Source organism: Periplaneta americana, chromosome 17, assembly GCF_040183065.1.
Source record: "Periplaneta americana isolate PAMFEO1 chromosome 17, P.americana_PAMFEO1_priV1, whole genome shotgun sequence".
NCBI classification, from domain to species: Eukaryota; Metazoa; Arthropoda; class Insecta; order Blattodea; family Blattidae; genus Periplaneta; species Periplaneta americana.
In genome coordinates this window covers 106,081,189-106,097,416 of record NC_091133.1, presented here as the reverse complement: position 1 = coordinate 106,097,416, position 16,228 = coordinate 106,081,189, and the positions used below count along the sequence as shown (strand labels likewise).

Here is a 16,228-nt window from a genome sequence, read left to right as displayed (position 1 = left end):
GTTGGCGAGTTGGTATAGCGCTGGCCTTCTATGCCCAAGGTTGCGGGTTCGATCCCGGGCCAGGTCGATGGCATTTAAGTGTGCTTAAATGCGTCAGGCTCATGTCAGTAGATTTACTGGCATGTAAAAGAACTCCTGCGGGACAAAATTCCGGCACATTCGGCGACGCTGATATAACCTCTGCAGTTGCGAGCGTCGTTAAAGAAAACATAACATTTAACATTTAATATTAACTTGCCTATACCTCTGGATCAACGCCGTTTGCTACCCTCTTCCACGACTGGAGTTCGATGATACTGACGTAATATAGAAAGAAATCACTTTACTAGGTATAGGAGGGAAGAAAAGTAGTTCATCCATTTACGTAAACTAGGAAATATTGCGCTTTTGAGTTTGATAATTTTCATTAGGTTTTTGTTTAATCAAAATACAGTACTGTATTAACAATGAGTGTTTCTACTCACGAACCGAGCTGTCCATGTGGACGTATTCATTATGCAGTGTATATTATACTGTCTACAGCACATTAGCGTACAATATAGAGAATGAAGTTAAATTGAAAAATAATCATAATATGAAGAGTTAAACAATTTTTTGAAAATGGTGGCCATTCATTTCGATACAGGCTTCACTTCTAATGTGCATATTATCGCACTATAGACTATTGTACCTAATTCCAATTACCAGGTTCATATTTCGTATCAGTAACTCATGTTCAAATAATTCTCTACCTACTCTATAAAGAGTACCTTACGCACTGTAAATTCAATCTTCACTCCTGCCCGATCCGAAAAGATAAAATTACTCAGACATACTATCTACTGTCCGTCCAAGTGGTTATGACGTAGGGTCGTAGATTGTGAGGAAATCACGTGACAGTTAATTACTTAACGAGACCCTTTTATTTAAGTTATTTTAAACAATTTTATGGGTATAATATTACGTAGACGTCCAATTCCTAACAGAAATTAATGTTCTCAGAAAAGAGCTAAGACAGCCCAGCCACTAGCTGGCGAATAAAAGCTGGTGGGGAAAACCGGGATACGACGTAGGCAAATGGACGGCAGTACCTGTGCGAAAATGATTCAATATTGAAAACTCTTTCGTCACTGGAAAACGCGAACATATTTTTGGAACGTACTGTTTACTATGACCATAAGGCTACTATGACTGTATATGCGGTGTTGGATCTGTTTTGAGGACGGTTGAACTTCATTAATAGAAGGGGTGGGAGTGAAGTACATTCAAAAACTCAGGTACAATAAAAATTGAAGTAAAAATAAAATGATGTCCCTGTATATCTAAATATAAGAGATTATACAAGATTAACTGGAAGTCAATAAGTTATGATCCAGGTATCTCCCAAAATTAATTTAAGCTAATTTACTATATAATAACAATAACAATTATTATTACCGTCATCGTAAGTTGAAAGCTTTTAAATGAAGTCAATGAGTGCAAAAACGTCTTTTATGAAACTAATGAAACAAACGTAACTAATATAAAAACCAAACTAATTTTAAGTAGACCTAAATGCAATTAAAAAAAACATAATACTGTACATTAACTCTGAGAAGTCCCAAATCCAGACTGATATTTTAAGCGCCGTAGTCAAAGGCATCGTGCTCGGTCTCGTGTTATTGAAAGAGACCTGGTTCGGATCCTGATGGGGAAGGAAATTACTCATGAAATTTCGGAACCGGTGCACACCTAACTTCGTGATGAATTTGGGGAGCTACAATAGGTAGCGAAATCCGGTTTCTAAAACCAGCACCACAGCTCAGGGAGATCATTGTGCTGACCACACGTTACTCCCGGTCTGGTTGGATAATCGTTCACCTCTGCTGAGGTATTTTGACGTGAGGCCAGCAGTCGTCCTTGGTTCTTCATGGGCTGTCGAGCCACGGGTTACACTAAGTCACCTTGATTTTTATGGTGCTAATATTACTTTTTCATACCAAGTCTCTGGTTGATGATCCTTTCATTTGAAGCGAGTATTTAATACGTACTGTCAAAAGTTCCCATCAGTCTCTCTGAAAATCGAGGACAATGGATAGATTACCATTACGAGCCTTTAAGTTTCGCACTTCCCCTCCCAATAGTGGAGAAAACCCATACAGCTTCGTTAGTGACATTACCACGGCTAAAATAAGTGTGATCGTTTATTTTCGTAGACTTTAAAAGAAGCTCGCCTTTTTCTCTCTTTTATTCTCCGGTATATTCGTAGTTTCGTATTTTTAACCTGTTTTAAGTGCTCAATCTTTTATATCCTGACTTCAAAATTGTCGTCATTGCATTCTCGTAAAACGATACGTCGAAAAATGAGAGCTCCTTATACAAGTGATTAATAAGTAAGCTTCTTTTGTTTTATAAGAGGAATGTGAAAAGTCTAGAAACTAAACACTAACTAGGAGCCTACATAATTTTTCATGTTTCAGCAGTATGTTGAAATATGTATAATCCCTTCAACTACTCATTCCACTTTCAAGGATATGTTGGCCTGATCTTAGTTTAGTCCTAATACAAGTAAGTGATAGGAGATTCATTATGAATCTCGATGACTGCGTGAATGGGGTACGTCTTTATTTTATTCGTTTGTATTTCATTAAGATAGTATAGCCTACATAAATTTATTATAAACACACTAATTTTCTGTTGACTCCCTTATATTAGGCCAACATGGAATCGTCAATTGACGTCATAACTTCTTTAACAGTAGGCTATCAGTTATATGCAAATATGCTAATTGCTTATTAGATAACGCGTTCACTTGCAAGAACACTACTCAACGCTCGCAGATGGCAGCACGCGTACGGGCTATTCCATATGAAATCGATCAGTAAAAAACCTCGCTTTTTTTTATACTCTAATTTTTTTCCTACTTATACAAGGTACTGAGGGGAGTGCATTTTCAAAAATATACTATCGAAAGTCAAATGGTTTTCGTATTATTGAGCGACAAATTTAGCGTATTTTATAAAAACAAGCCTCTTTCAGCGCTCAGAACTCTGGAACCATTTACTGCAGAACATTGAACGAGAACTTATTTTGAAGCTGACATTTGGTAGGTTATGTTAAGAAGTAATCCTTATTTTTATTGTACACAGAGAGACAGATAATCTGATTTTACTTGTTTTTAGGCTTTTTGATCATTTGTAAAAATGTAAAAAAATATTGAGAAATAACCTTGCATTATTAAGAGTGATTCGGCATTGTTTGCTTAGTGGTACGGCAATAAGTTTCGAGGGTATTAAACAGATTATTTTCACACGCCTAGACTTGAACGGCGCAGTACCGCTCGCACTGGCCGAGAACGGAAGATAAGCAAGCATTGGGCGTCATTTTACTCCTGTGTTTATGAAAACCTGTGATAAAGCTAGCCCAGCCATGACTGATAGACGACACATCACATGTTTGTCTCCTGGCCTTGCTTGTCTCGGCCAAGCTCCCGTCTCACAGTCAGCTGGTTAGTTCACGCGCGTACTATTTATTTTCTTTATTTGATATTTTCAATACTTTCTTATCAACATACCATCAGTAAAAAAATATGTGTTTAATTGTACTTTCAAAGCGGAATCTAACTATATATTTTTAAAATATTTTTTCCTAGCCAAAGGCGTCTTAATGAGGAAAAATCTAAATTTCTCCATTTCCATAAAAAGTAAGAAAATCTGTTTATATGTCAATATAAACTTTAATTTCTCAGCATCAAAATAAACCATGATTTTGATCATTGGGTGAAAGGTTTCGGAGCCACAACAGTTTAAAGTTGCTAATTTTATGAAAATACGATAAATTTAAATATTTTTAATTTAAACACTATGAAGTTCTGATGCCTCAAACTTTGCACAAAGCATTCTATCACAGTTGTCTACGTACAAAAAAAAGTTTCATTGTATTTAGAAATTCTAAGGTCAATTTTCTCTATATTTCGGTGGATTTGAGGTGGAATAGCTCGTACGCTTCAGCATGTGCAGCGTCTAGCGGAGACTTCTTGAACTTTGCGTTACGCTGAAGATGTTAGACTTTCTCATCGATATTATATCTTGAAACAAATATGTATTCACGTCAAAATGCATGATCGTCAATTTGTACTACTCGCTTTCAAGTTACGTGTGATATATCCATTCACTTGCCTCAAGTATGAAAGTGAACCTTAGTGTAGTCAGTCAGTATGGATTTGGGAATGTGCCTAGCTTGAGGGTTAGCGCACGAAATTCCATTCCATTTCATTCCAACTTACGCTTCGACGAAGTATAGAAGATTCGACTACTCAGTTGGGTCGACTATGCCTGAATAGTCAAACCGGGCAATGATGATGCCAAGGCTATCCACATCTAACGGACCCTACTGCGTAAGCGCGTAAGCTAACCTTCTGAATTACAAATAGTAAATCTATGAATGTGAAAACAAGTATCTCAGAAACGTCGAATACAAATTTCAATGCATGGATGAAACACTGAAGAGTATATAAGTTCAAGCACAGTGGAGGTTTCGGATTTTATATTATTATTTTCGACACAAAAAAAAGCGGATTGGCGTCGCATAATGTATTGAAATATGCATGTCGAAACAAAACCTCTCTCAAGGATTAATGAAGAAGAATGATTTCCGGTTACTTCGAATGTAACAATTTCTTACAAAATATAAATGTTTAGAAAAATGTTTGCCGTTGATTTAAACGCCTCTGCAATCATAAACTTCAGAATTTTTAAATCATCGTTTAATGTCGAAGTGCCAACACACAAATAATTATTTTACTTTATCCTTGGTATTTCAAGAAAAGTGTGGTAAAATAAAAAATAAAATCGCACTTTCGCTTCAAAAACGTGAAATTCTCTGAAGAATAACATTTGGACTCGTTACCAGAGCATTCAATCCACAATTCCACATCCGAAAAAAATGTTACCCTGATTCCCACACTTAATTTTAAAATAAAATTAAAACGATAAATCAATTACTATAAAAATTCTCAAAGTATGTCGGGACAGAATGCTTAAAGCCAATATTGTTATTAGTTAAAAGTCGTAAGCCATAATATAAATTCTCAAAGTACGTCGGGACAGAATCCTTGAAGCCCATATTTTTAATGCCGGTACCTAGTTAAAAGTCATAAGCTACAATACATATAATAAACAGAAGCTTTTACGTTTCCTGATGGTTGTAATACTTTAAGACACCAATAACTGAAATATGTTTTTGTATATTGTATAGACTAGTCATGCATAACGAAACTGTTAACGAATTTGTCTTATTTAAGCTTGTATATAATAATTAGCCTTTATATTTTGAGACAATGTTACTAAAATATTTGTGAAATATAGTTCAAAACAAACTTTAGAAAAGAAGTAGGTGGATTTATATTTGAAAACAGAATATAAAATTTAATTAAGACGATGTCCTGTAAGTATGTGTTAAAAAACATTAGCAGTTCCAAAGCACTCGCTCCATTTTATTTTTATGTCCTGTATAATGATATAATTGCAATATAAAGGCACTAAATAATTATGGAATGATAGACCAATACCTAAGGGATGCCGTATTAAAATAATACTGCGTTCTCCGAATCGTAATACTCATTTTGTTTATTCCATGTTTATTGTAAATAGAAGTGGTATTAATGGTCATTAATGTATGACAAACGAGTGGAATTTGATATTTTTTGAACAATAGTTCAAAATTACTTCTTAAATGTTAGTTTCCACTATTAATCTACAACCTTAACCGTAACTGACCGAAGTTCGTTTACTGTCTTAAAATTAGAGGTGGGATGTGGAGATATGTCGGCAATCGTCAGTGTAGTTTATAAATTTAAAATACAAAAATTAAATTCACTAGTAAACTACAGCTTCACACTTATAATAAATATAGAAAATCCATTTCCTAAGTGTCGGTAAATATTTATAAAAACAAACATATAAGCTGATCTATATACTGATTGAACATGTCACAGGAGTCTAGCCGTCGCTCCTCAGTCACCCTCCGTTACCCATGATAAGAATGAATCTAAATGGTAATTATGTAATAAATATCAGCCAGGTTCGCCATCTTCCCGCAGAGGTCCAGGGCACATATTTTCCCGGTAGAGTGTAAAGAAGTTGACAATATGACAATCATAAGAAAACCTTGAAAATCTAATTAAAAAATTTATATGTTTGGTAATATAATGCATGCATTTTTTATCTTCCCTCTCAACGGTGTACATCGCGCCGCATCCATTCTATATCCGCGAGCGGAAGAAGTGTCCTGGACCTCTATTGCCGAAAGATAGCCTGGCCGATGCTTACTACATAATTACCCATTTCTCCTTAGTACGACGAATTCGACATAATGTACTATTTCGACTTCTTATCGAAACTTCGATCTCACCACACACGGGGCTGATGTCTGATTTGTGTTGCGTTATTTCATGATGAAATGTAGCTAACTGAGAGACGGTGTAACTTAAATATGCGAATTTTCATAAGATCATTGATCAGTGACAGGTTAAGTTGGTTTGTTCAGGTTTTGGTATAACTTGCATATAAACTTTTGGTAGATATATAGATAGTAAGTTTTAGTAAGGATGAGAATTAGTGACAAGTTAGGTTAGGTTAGGTTTGATTTGTTAGGGCTGTTGGTATGCCTTACATAGCCTATAAGCTTTTTCATACATAGGTAGAGAGAGAGTTTATTGAATCTTCGATCTTGCTACGCACCACACACAATGCTTGCGTCTGATTTATGTTGCGTTACTTCATAGTGAAATGGAAATGAAAGATGGTATGAGGGTATCAGAGACAGATTAGGTATGATTTGTTAAAGTTTTTGGTATGTCATGCATATACGCTTTATATATATATATATATATATATATATATATATATATATAGGTACACAGATTTACCCTGGACCGGAGAAAGAAGTGCTTTCTCGCGTAGTGCAACATCATAGTGATTCCATTAGATTACGTGATCATTACATGCGAAAATGTCGGAGAAAATCATCTTGTCGAGTATATTATGAACGAAGATAGCCTGGGTGGGTTTATAGATTTTGCAGTGACCACATCGTGACTCTAGAGCTGTGTGCTATAATTCTGAGGTTATTTTCAATTATTTCAGTACTTTTTTTCCTCTTTGAATGTGATCCGTAGCGGGATCGAAGTTTCACACTCCCTCCCCTTTTTTACTACGAAATTGTACGCATCCCCTTTCGTCATTTAGCTTTATACTTTATGAAGAGTTACGCTATTATTCAGATACTGATTTGTTAGTATGGAGTATGACAGGCTTTGATTTTCAATACAGCAGTACCTATTCTGAAAGACACAATTGACATCCGTTATTCTGATTACAGGTTCACCATAAAACACGAAGCAAAGAATAACTGAATAAGTTTTTATTCAGTTATTAACCTCCTACATAAAAATGCGTCTTATTTGTTCAATGTTGCTTGGCCTACATTTCAAGAACGTTAGCCTAATATTAAATCACGATGATCATAGTAACTCAAGATGAGACTTTGTTACTGGCCTAGATTTTCGTAAGCGAGGAGACATTTATTAAAACGGAATAGCCTGCGAGCTTATGCCGCATGTCGCCCACAGCACTCGAAGCGAAATGAAATACAATATGCTCCACTCGGTGTTACTTGAAGGCCTAAGTATGTTGTGTAATATCTCAAGAATTCTCATCATTTTTCTAACCGTGCAACATAGTCATAATACCAACAAGCTACGGAAATTCAGCTAGAACATGTATTGAATTTCTCCTACCTTCCTTCTCGACTTCGTTTGTCGTCTCACGTTTCTTTCTTGAATCCATAACTCTCTCCTCTGTCGAATATTTACACTTTTTATACAAAAGAAGAACCTAGCATTAGTTATAAAGCAACATGTCGCCGTACCGGTAAGAAACGAACAAAAGAATCGAGATAAAATTGTCACAGCAACGAGAATCAGCACAACCCAAATCATGGACAACTATATGCCTCTCTATACTTAGAGAAAATCAGAGAGATAATAAGCAATGGCAATTCAATGTTTACAAAATAAGAAAAAAGATTGAAGCTCAAGTTCATTTTATTGATATCTTTCTGAACTCCAATTACAATTCCTTTTACCTTATAGACTATTTAAAATAACATTACGTAACTTTTATTTGGGTTACAAAGATTATATAATTTTATTAAATCTGACGAAGATTATAATTTATTTTATTACATCTGACATCGTCATAAGACGACTTTGAGAGTACATCAGATTAGATCAAGGCCTCCTGAAAGATTTCTAGGTAGCCTTGCTCGAACACTTAGGGACGGAGGAATTTACGAAAACTAATAAAAGATTTTATTATACTATCATATTCCCTTTCCACTTTTCTGTTGTAACTCCTGCTAGCCACAAGGGAGCAGTCTATATTATTCCCACTAGATGGCGTACCATGGCCTACTTTGTTTAGGGCTTATCAATTAACCACACTAAATCCTTATTACGCCTTGAAGACGCCCGTGCAGCAGCAGGCGAGCTCTCACAATGAACCAAACACCAAATTGTCTATGTGATAGGGTTGCGTCCGAGTGTGTTGACTGGCGTCCGTCGCGGGGAGACACGTCGCAGAGTGGGTCATCTTACAGTATATATTTTCATAAAAATCGTTATTTTGTAACTTTAATTATATAAAATGTAATTTTTCACTACGATAGGGTTTCCACATTAAAATAAGTGTGGTCCTCGGTTACAAACATCGACTTAACTGTGTAAATGCTTCAAAGTTATGCCTACCCAATAACAAGAGTAATATTTTAACATTTAATATTCTTAATAAATATATTTATGGAAAACTCGTAAACTTACTTTTTCTATTACATTGTAATAGAAATCTGTGGTATAGAATCTTGTCCTTTCACGAGTCAAAATTCTCTAATAAAAGCTTAAGAAGAAGTAAAAACAAAGATTTTGAAACTAACTTGAATTTACCATTGTTATACCTCTTACTATTTTTTGTGCATATAATAAGTATATAATGGATAATGTTAAAATATAAAAAAGGCTGAATAGTAAAGATTGTATCTCATGAATATTATTAAACTATCGACAGCGATAACACGGATTCAGGGATGTCCAAGATTGGAAACAGCAGAACTACTCGTATATTATAATTCAAAGGAATAGGAAGTTAATCTAGAAATAAAAAAAAAATCTCTTCGAGAAATTATTTTGATAACACATATTTTCCTAATATTAAAGCATATTTTAAAGTTTTAAAGCACGTAATTGCATGCATATTTTAATAATATTAATTCATATAGCTATATTCAAGATTAATTCATGTTCTTCTTGGGGAAACGAATCGCTGAGTGTACTGTATACAAAAGATTTTGTGTGTGTGTCTCCAGTTTTCTTGCGAACTCTACAGTGCTCATACTTTCGAGACACATCCGCTTTAAACATTTATGCAAAGAACATTTGTACACTCTCACGTATGTCTTGTGTCACTTTGACGCTTCGGGGCCAATTACATGGTTTGTTATGCTAGTGCAAGATTCTCTCAAGATAACGAAAGGCAAACATGCCGTATTTCCTCGATAGAGAGATGCACAATCCTTTCACAGGGAATGAAAGTGTAAAAATAATCGTTGACGACTATTACAGCTGTAGATACTATTCCTCCCAAAACACGCTTTTTCGCATCGACATAGCCTGCGACTCGGTTTCTCAACTTAGGGTTAGTTACGTGCATTGCATAGTTACGTGAAAAGTATAATTTAAAAAGTGTTCAAATGCCTCTAGCAAATATGAATTCACTTCATACTACTTCCGGTATAACATTTTTCTTTTTTTGTTCTATTTCTTACGTTTTTTTTTATTTCCTATGCTCTCTGTTACTTTTTTCTTTCTTTTGTTCTTATTCTTTATTTTTCCCGAGTTGCTCTCTCTCTCTTTCTCCTTCCTTCCATTCTTTCACTCTTGCTTCTTATTTTTCTTTAATTTGCCTCTCTGAAGGTGCATCTACATGGTTCAACTTTTCTTTCAACTTTAAGAATTCAAGCAATGCATGCAAGATTAATATTAATATTATACAGTATACATATATATATCGACGGCCCAGAACCAGACTGTTCCAAGTCCATTTTACTGTTTTTTTTTTCTTCTTCTTCAGGAGAGCTATTTTAATCTCCTGACATTCAAAGCTCCATGAAACAATTTGGAATTGCTTCATAGCAACCTTATGGACAGGAATATTTACAATTTTGTTCGATTCATATATGCAGACAAGAACTGGAACACAATGAAACGCAAATTTCTTTCTTACAAAAAGTTGGACTTAAGTCTGGTTCTCACCCATATATATATATATATATATATATATTTTTATCCAATGCCACTAGGTTGTCTCTTCGACATTTCTGGTCTTCTCTCCTGGCCGTGGCTTAATTGTAACCCACTTCTGAGGTTGGGGCGCCTGGAAGGCGGAGTTACATTACCCCGATGATGTGATAGGATGATTATGATAATGTGGTGCCAGGAGAGGTCTTAAATCTAAACTTCACCTAAATTCCAGACCATGGACGAACACAGGAATTATCAAATATAATATTCCAGCGAGAAGAATAGAGCTAGAAAGAGAAAATCTATTTCACAGTGAAACAAACTTGCAACAGGATTTCCAATTGTCTAGTCTCGTAAATTGAGACAACTCTCCTGCCTACGGTTTTCCGTGGTTTTTCTAAGGCGCTAAGAATATATATATATATATATATATATATATATATATATATATATATATATATATATGAAAATGACTTTCAAAATGGCGCACTATATAGACACAAAATCTTCATGCATTGAACGCGCATTTTAAACTTGATTCTTTCAATATTTTTCCCACATTGCATGTGTATGTGCATGGAAAATTGAATAGCGTAGATGCAGCTTTACATTTTCATTGCTTTCTTTTAATTTTTCTTTCTAGTTTTCTTTCTCTAGTTCTCTTTACTAATGTCTCTGAAATCGAGTTGGCTCTTTCAGTCTAAAAAATTTAAGGAGCGAGGGTGGTTAAATTTTAATTTTTTTTTTTTTTTCCTAATTGATGCAGTTTCAAATTTTATGTAGAAATATCATTGCTACAACTTATATTCGAGATTGGTTTTTTTAAAGAAAAATTCGGGCCTAAATTTTGAAGAAAAAAAAAAAGAACAGGATACAGTAATTTACTGAAATGTATGTATCTCTACCATTTTTAAATATAAATTCAAAATTTGTATGATATTTTACTCCTAAAAACGCGTTCTTTAAAATGTTTAGAACAAAATTTTAAGATAAACAAAATTGTATGAATGAATTTTAGAGGTAGCTAATTTCATATAAGTATGGAGGCATATTTTTCAAATGCAACAAAATAACAAGTTTCTAGTCTAGAGAAAAGTTTCTTGATAGCCTATAGCAGCGTTTCTCAAACTATGGTCTGCCCTTGTGGTATTTCAAAAAATACAGAAGAAAAATTAAAATTGAACGATTTGCGTATCACACTATAGCTTAAAATCTCACAGTTTGGAAGTGACACATGGCAATCGAATTTCACTTTTTCTCCCAGTACAGACATTTTATGAAATTTATTATCCTACCCGTCTATCAACTTCCCACTCTACTCTCAGCAACGAAAGAGGGATTTAAAGCATTAACTTATATAAGTGGTGTTCTCGACATCTTTTCCCTGTACATCTGGCGCCGCACCTGTAATCCAGCCAGGGACCACCCGAATTCATAACAAAGGACCAAAGTACCGAACCTTAATTCAATTTCAAAATATAAGTATACTTACTTACTTACTGGCTTTTAAGGAACCCATAGGTTCATTGCCGCCCTCACATAAGCCCGCCATTGGTCCCTATCCTGAGCAAGATTAATCCAGTCTCTACCATCATATCCTATCTCCCTCAAATCCATTTTAATATTATCTTCCCATCTACGTCTCGGCCTCCCCCAAAGGTCTTAAATATAAGTATACTGGTGTTAAAATATGCTACGAAAATTATAAATTTGCTTTCGAAGGGAACAAGAGTAAGATGGTCCATGGAACTGTTCTGGCTTTAAAAAGTGGTCACCACTTCAAAAAAGTTAGAGAAACACTGGCCTATAGAATGTCTGTATCAAATATTATGCCTGTAATATTAATAGTTACAAAGATATGTAACATTTTGTATGGAATAAAGCAAAAAATTAAAGTTACGGGAAAATGTGATAAAAGTATAGTGTCACCACAGCTTTTAAAATGGCGTCACAACAGCTGACAACGCCATAAATGCGCATTAAATTTTATGCAATGTATTTTTCACACATCAAGGGGTATTTTAATGGATTTATTTGAATACATTGGTTTTCCGCCATGTTTAACCATCCTCTCCTCCTTAAAGGAAACGAGAAATAAAACAATCTCGAGTCACAGCAGCAAAGCGTGTAAATACCAGACTTTATGGGCACTCCTATGACCAAGAGAGGGAGAGAGGGAGGAGAAGTTCAGGTTGCCAATTATAAAAAAAAAAAAGAAGGTGAGGCACAGTCATACTGAAATAATATGCAGCCTACTTTGGAAAGGGAAAACAAAATAGAAAGCAAATTAAAGCATTTAAGAGCCAATATATGGTTAAAGTGGAGAGCTAGCCACTTTTCTTAACAATTTTCGGTCCCCGACAATCATCATGGGTGTTAAATCGGACCGAGGATCTCTGAGAGCAACAGATCGGTTGAGTGGAAACTTCGTGCGGCATGGCCTCACTCTGCAGCGAGCAAATGTCTCCAGGTGGCAGCAGCGTCATGTATTCCAATAAACTTGCTAACGGGTATTTTATATTCCACGTGTCGTTTTTTATGTGTCGTGACTTGTGTAGCACTTATGCAGCACATTCGGACGCGGCCAGCATTTTTAATTAGCACACAAGTGTGTAGTATTAGAGATGTCAGTGACTTGTTAGCTCCTGTGAGTCACTGTCAGCCCCAAATAGGGAGGGAGCAATGAGATTGGGGTCCTGTGTTCACTGTGGTCTCACCGAATTCAGACATGTTTCAGGGGAAGAGATTCTTTTTTCTTTCCTTGAGTTTTGTATTTATTGCTCTGCTCTGAGGAATTATTATATTAGAACAAATCACAATTGTGATTAAATAAAAGCATAGAGGAATTTTCTGTTTTTGAAGACACCTAGAAACCGGAAACAGAGTTCAAACACAAGGAAGATCTATTAAATCACAATAAAATTAATTACATCTGTAAGATATATTAAACCAAAGAGAGTACTGGGGAAAACAATCAAAGTCACAATTCTCATAAGGGTGATGTAATTATCTAATTCAATATATTACTGCAAACTTCAGTGTTTTTCTTATCAAAACTGGTAAAGGAGAATTATCACCATGGATACAGACATCCTTTCCTACTTTTTCATTAGGAACAGCCATAAATTTTGCAGTAATATGCTGAATTAGAAGATGAGAATTGTGACTGATTGTTTTTCTCCTGTACCCTTCAAATGTAAATTATTTTATTTACTACCTTAACAAAAAGTACTGGTAGGGGTTTTGTAAACAGTTTTGAGTGTGAAAAGTAGGCCTTTTCTGAACACCATAAAATAAAATTACTTTTCTACACATGTACGCTAATAGTATAGTTTATTCTACAGGTAGCTTAAATTGACCATTATTTGCGAGTGTGTCACAATAGCTCACTAACACATAATGGATATTTAGCCACATATAATATGAAAATTCATTTCTTGCCAAGTTACCTGTCGGATATAAATGAAATGTTTATTTTTGACCAACAAATTATTTCACATGTGAAACAAACAACAACTATTTTTAACAAAATAATCTGCCCTCAATGAGGGTGACCATAAAGATCCAGAATAAAAGCACTACAGAATAATTTAGAAAGACAAAAAGATTAAGTACGGGAATTATTTAGTGAAACATCCTGAGAAATGCAAACCCAATAGAATCATCAATGGCCAAAATAGTTCAGACCGTTGCTAACAGTTCTATAAACAATATACTACGTCACTAGAATAAGTTACATGGCATTCAAATCATTCTAACCTATCTGATGATTTTTTTTTTCACCCTTTCTTAACTGTAAATGAGCACAAACACTACTTAGGTGTAAATTTTTCTGACATTTTGTGTATTCGATTCCCTAACCGTTTCAAATGTATATCATTTTACCTTTTAGGTGTATTTCCAAATTATATGTAATACACTTTGTCAAATCTGGCAACCTTTACATAAGGGAAGCTAAATTTATTTATTTATTATTATTAACTTCATCCCACACTTCATGGCCTACTATATTATGTAACATTCTGTCTCTATGGTGACAAGACTTTTTGTTATGGTCACAAATCATTTGCACATGTGTAATTTCAGTATTCGCCTACGGTTCGTGCCAAGAATCTTTCCACTCGTACAAAAAAGTTCCACTTCACACACAAGTTGCATAAATAACTATTAAAAATAAATTAAAATATACAAAAGAAATACACATAGGCCTATACCAGTACTAGATTATAATGGACGGAAAATTTTTCAGCACAAATAACAGACCTCCTTGCTACAAAATATATGATGATCAAACAGCCTTATCACTGCAACAGAATGAATCTAGTAGGCTGTGATCGGAAACGAGAATGGCCAAATTGAAACTTGGGCAAACTCACGTTTCCATTCCCGTACTCCGGCAAGCTTCTCGTTAATTGTGAATGCTCACATTTAAATATATACATTTTAACAATTTTTCTGTTCTCGTTTCTGGTTTATTGTGAACCAGCCTTTACGCGCTCACCGGAAACCACGTTTATAGCAGTGGACCACAAGTCACCTGCCTTTTCTTGCCTCATGTCATAATAATGTCTCTGTATATGTAAATATGTACAGGGCGAAAAGAACTTCGCTTTATCGCTGTGCAGCGATTTTTCTATTGGCAGACACACCAACACTAGACACACTTGCTCATTGTTCATTACTAGTACCTGCAAGAAATGGCAAGAAGAACGTACGATTTTAAGTTTCTTGTATTGGTGTATTCTCCGACAGAGAAATTGTGGTACAATGGAATTTTGTTCACCACATAATATTGTTATAAATAATTATCATTGCCGCTTAAAACTCACTCATGTAAAAGTAACAAATATAAATCAGTGATTATACATTTAAAACAAGAATCGGAGCTGTAAATGTACATGTAAGTTCCTAATTGCTAGTTAAGGCCTGATGATAATTAGTGGTGATGATTATCTTGATATGAGGGACAGAAGCAACTAAAACATACTCGAGCTCTTGTCTTTGCAAAGGAATGTCAAGTTGGATGAGAAGAACTACGTGAGCACTTGTGATTGCAAGGGAATGTGGAGCTGGGTCAGAAGAACTATGTGAACTCCAAGCCAGTAGGCCACTAATCTCACTCCATAGGTCTCAGTTTCACTGAAGAAACCTAGAAAAAAAAACTGAAGATGAAAATTACTGAATGTTGTTGATTACACATATTTGAAGTAGCTTGGCATGAAAATTGAGACTGATTTGTATTTGTTAAACAAAATCAGCAATCAAAATAATTGTAAACATTAAAAATAATACATAACCTCTAACACCAATAAATAGCAACAGTAACAACTATCACAATTGAAACTGCTCTATTGGGTCTAATTTATATTACTTCACTGGTTCTGGATTTTAAAAATCAAATATAATTAATATATTCACATAATCGTGTAGCATAAAGCAGTGTTTCTTAGCCAGTAGTATGCGTACTCCTGGTTGTACTTAGAGGGACAATTTTTTTGCCATGATATTGTTAACATACAGTATACACGAAATCATTAGGGATTAGAACTGTATTGCCATTGTGCTGCTTTGATGGAACTTATTTTTTCTGTTTCTACAAATTAGAGTCCAAGTTTTTCACATCTAACCTAAATGAAAAGTAAGGTACAAAACCGTTTAAACACAAGTAGCTGTAAGTACAATTAAACTAAGAACGAATCACATTTCACGAAAACAGGCTCAGGTTTCCTGTCAAGTAAACTGTTTTCATAATTGGCTAGTGTCCCCTTTTGATCCTGTCGATCATGTGATTGGTATTATTTGTCATTGTTTGTATTTGTATGTGCTATCTGGTAGAATGGAAGACAAGGTCCTATGGCTTTAATTCTGTCAGATTAAATAATTGAATAAAAAAATAAATAAATAAAACGGCATTAG

General features: G+C 34.8%; 1 long non-coding RNA gene across 1 annotated transcript in view; it reads right to left on the bottom strand.

Moving 5' to 3' along the window:
- The window catches only part of LOC138692720 (uncharacterized), a 29,746-nt gene extending 21,861 nt beyond the window's left edge, over window positions 1-7,885 (bottom strand). Inside the window, exon 1 of the long non-coding RNA XR_011330115.1 lies at window positions 7,757-7,885. This is a non-coding gene — a long non-coding RNA (uncharacterized lncRNA). The remainder of the gene's footprint in view (window positions 1-7,756) is intronic.
- Window positions 7,886-16,228: the final 8,343 nt, after the last annotated feature.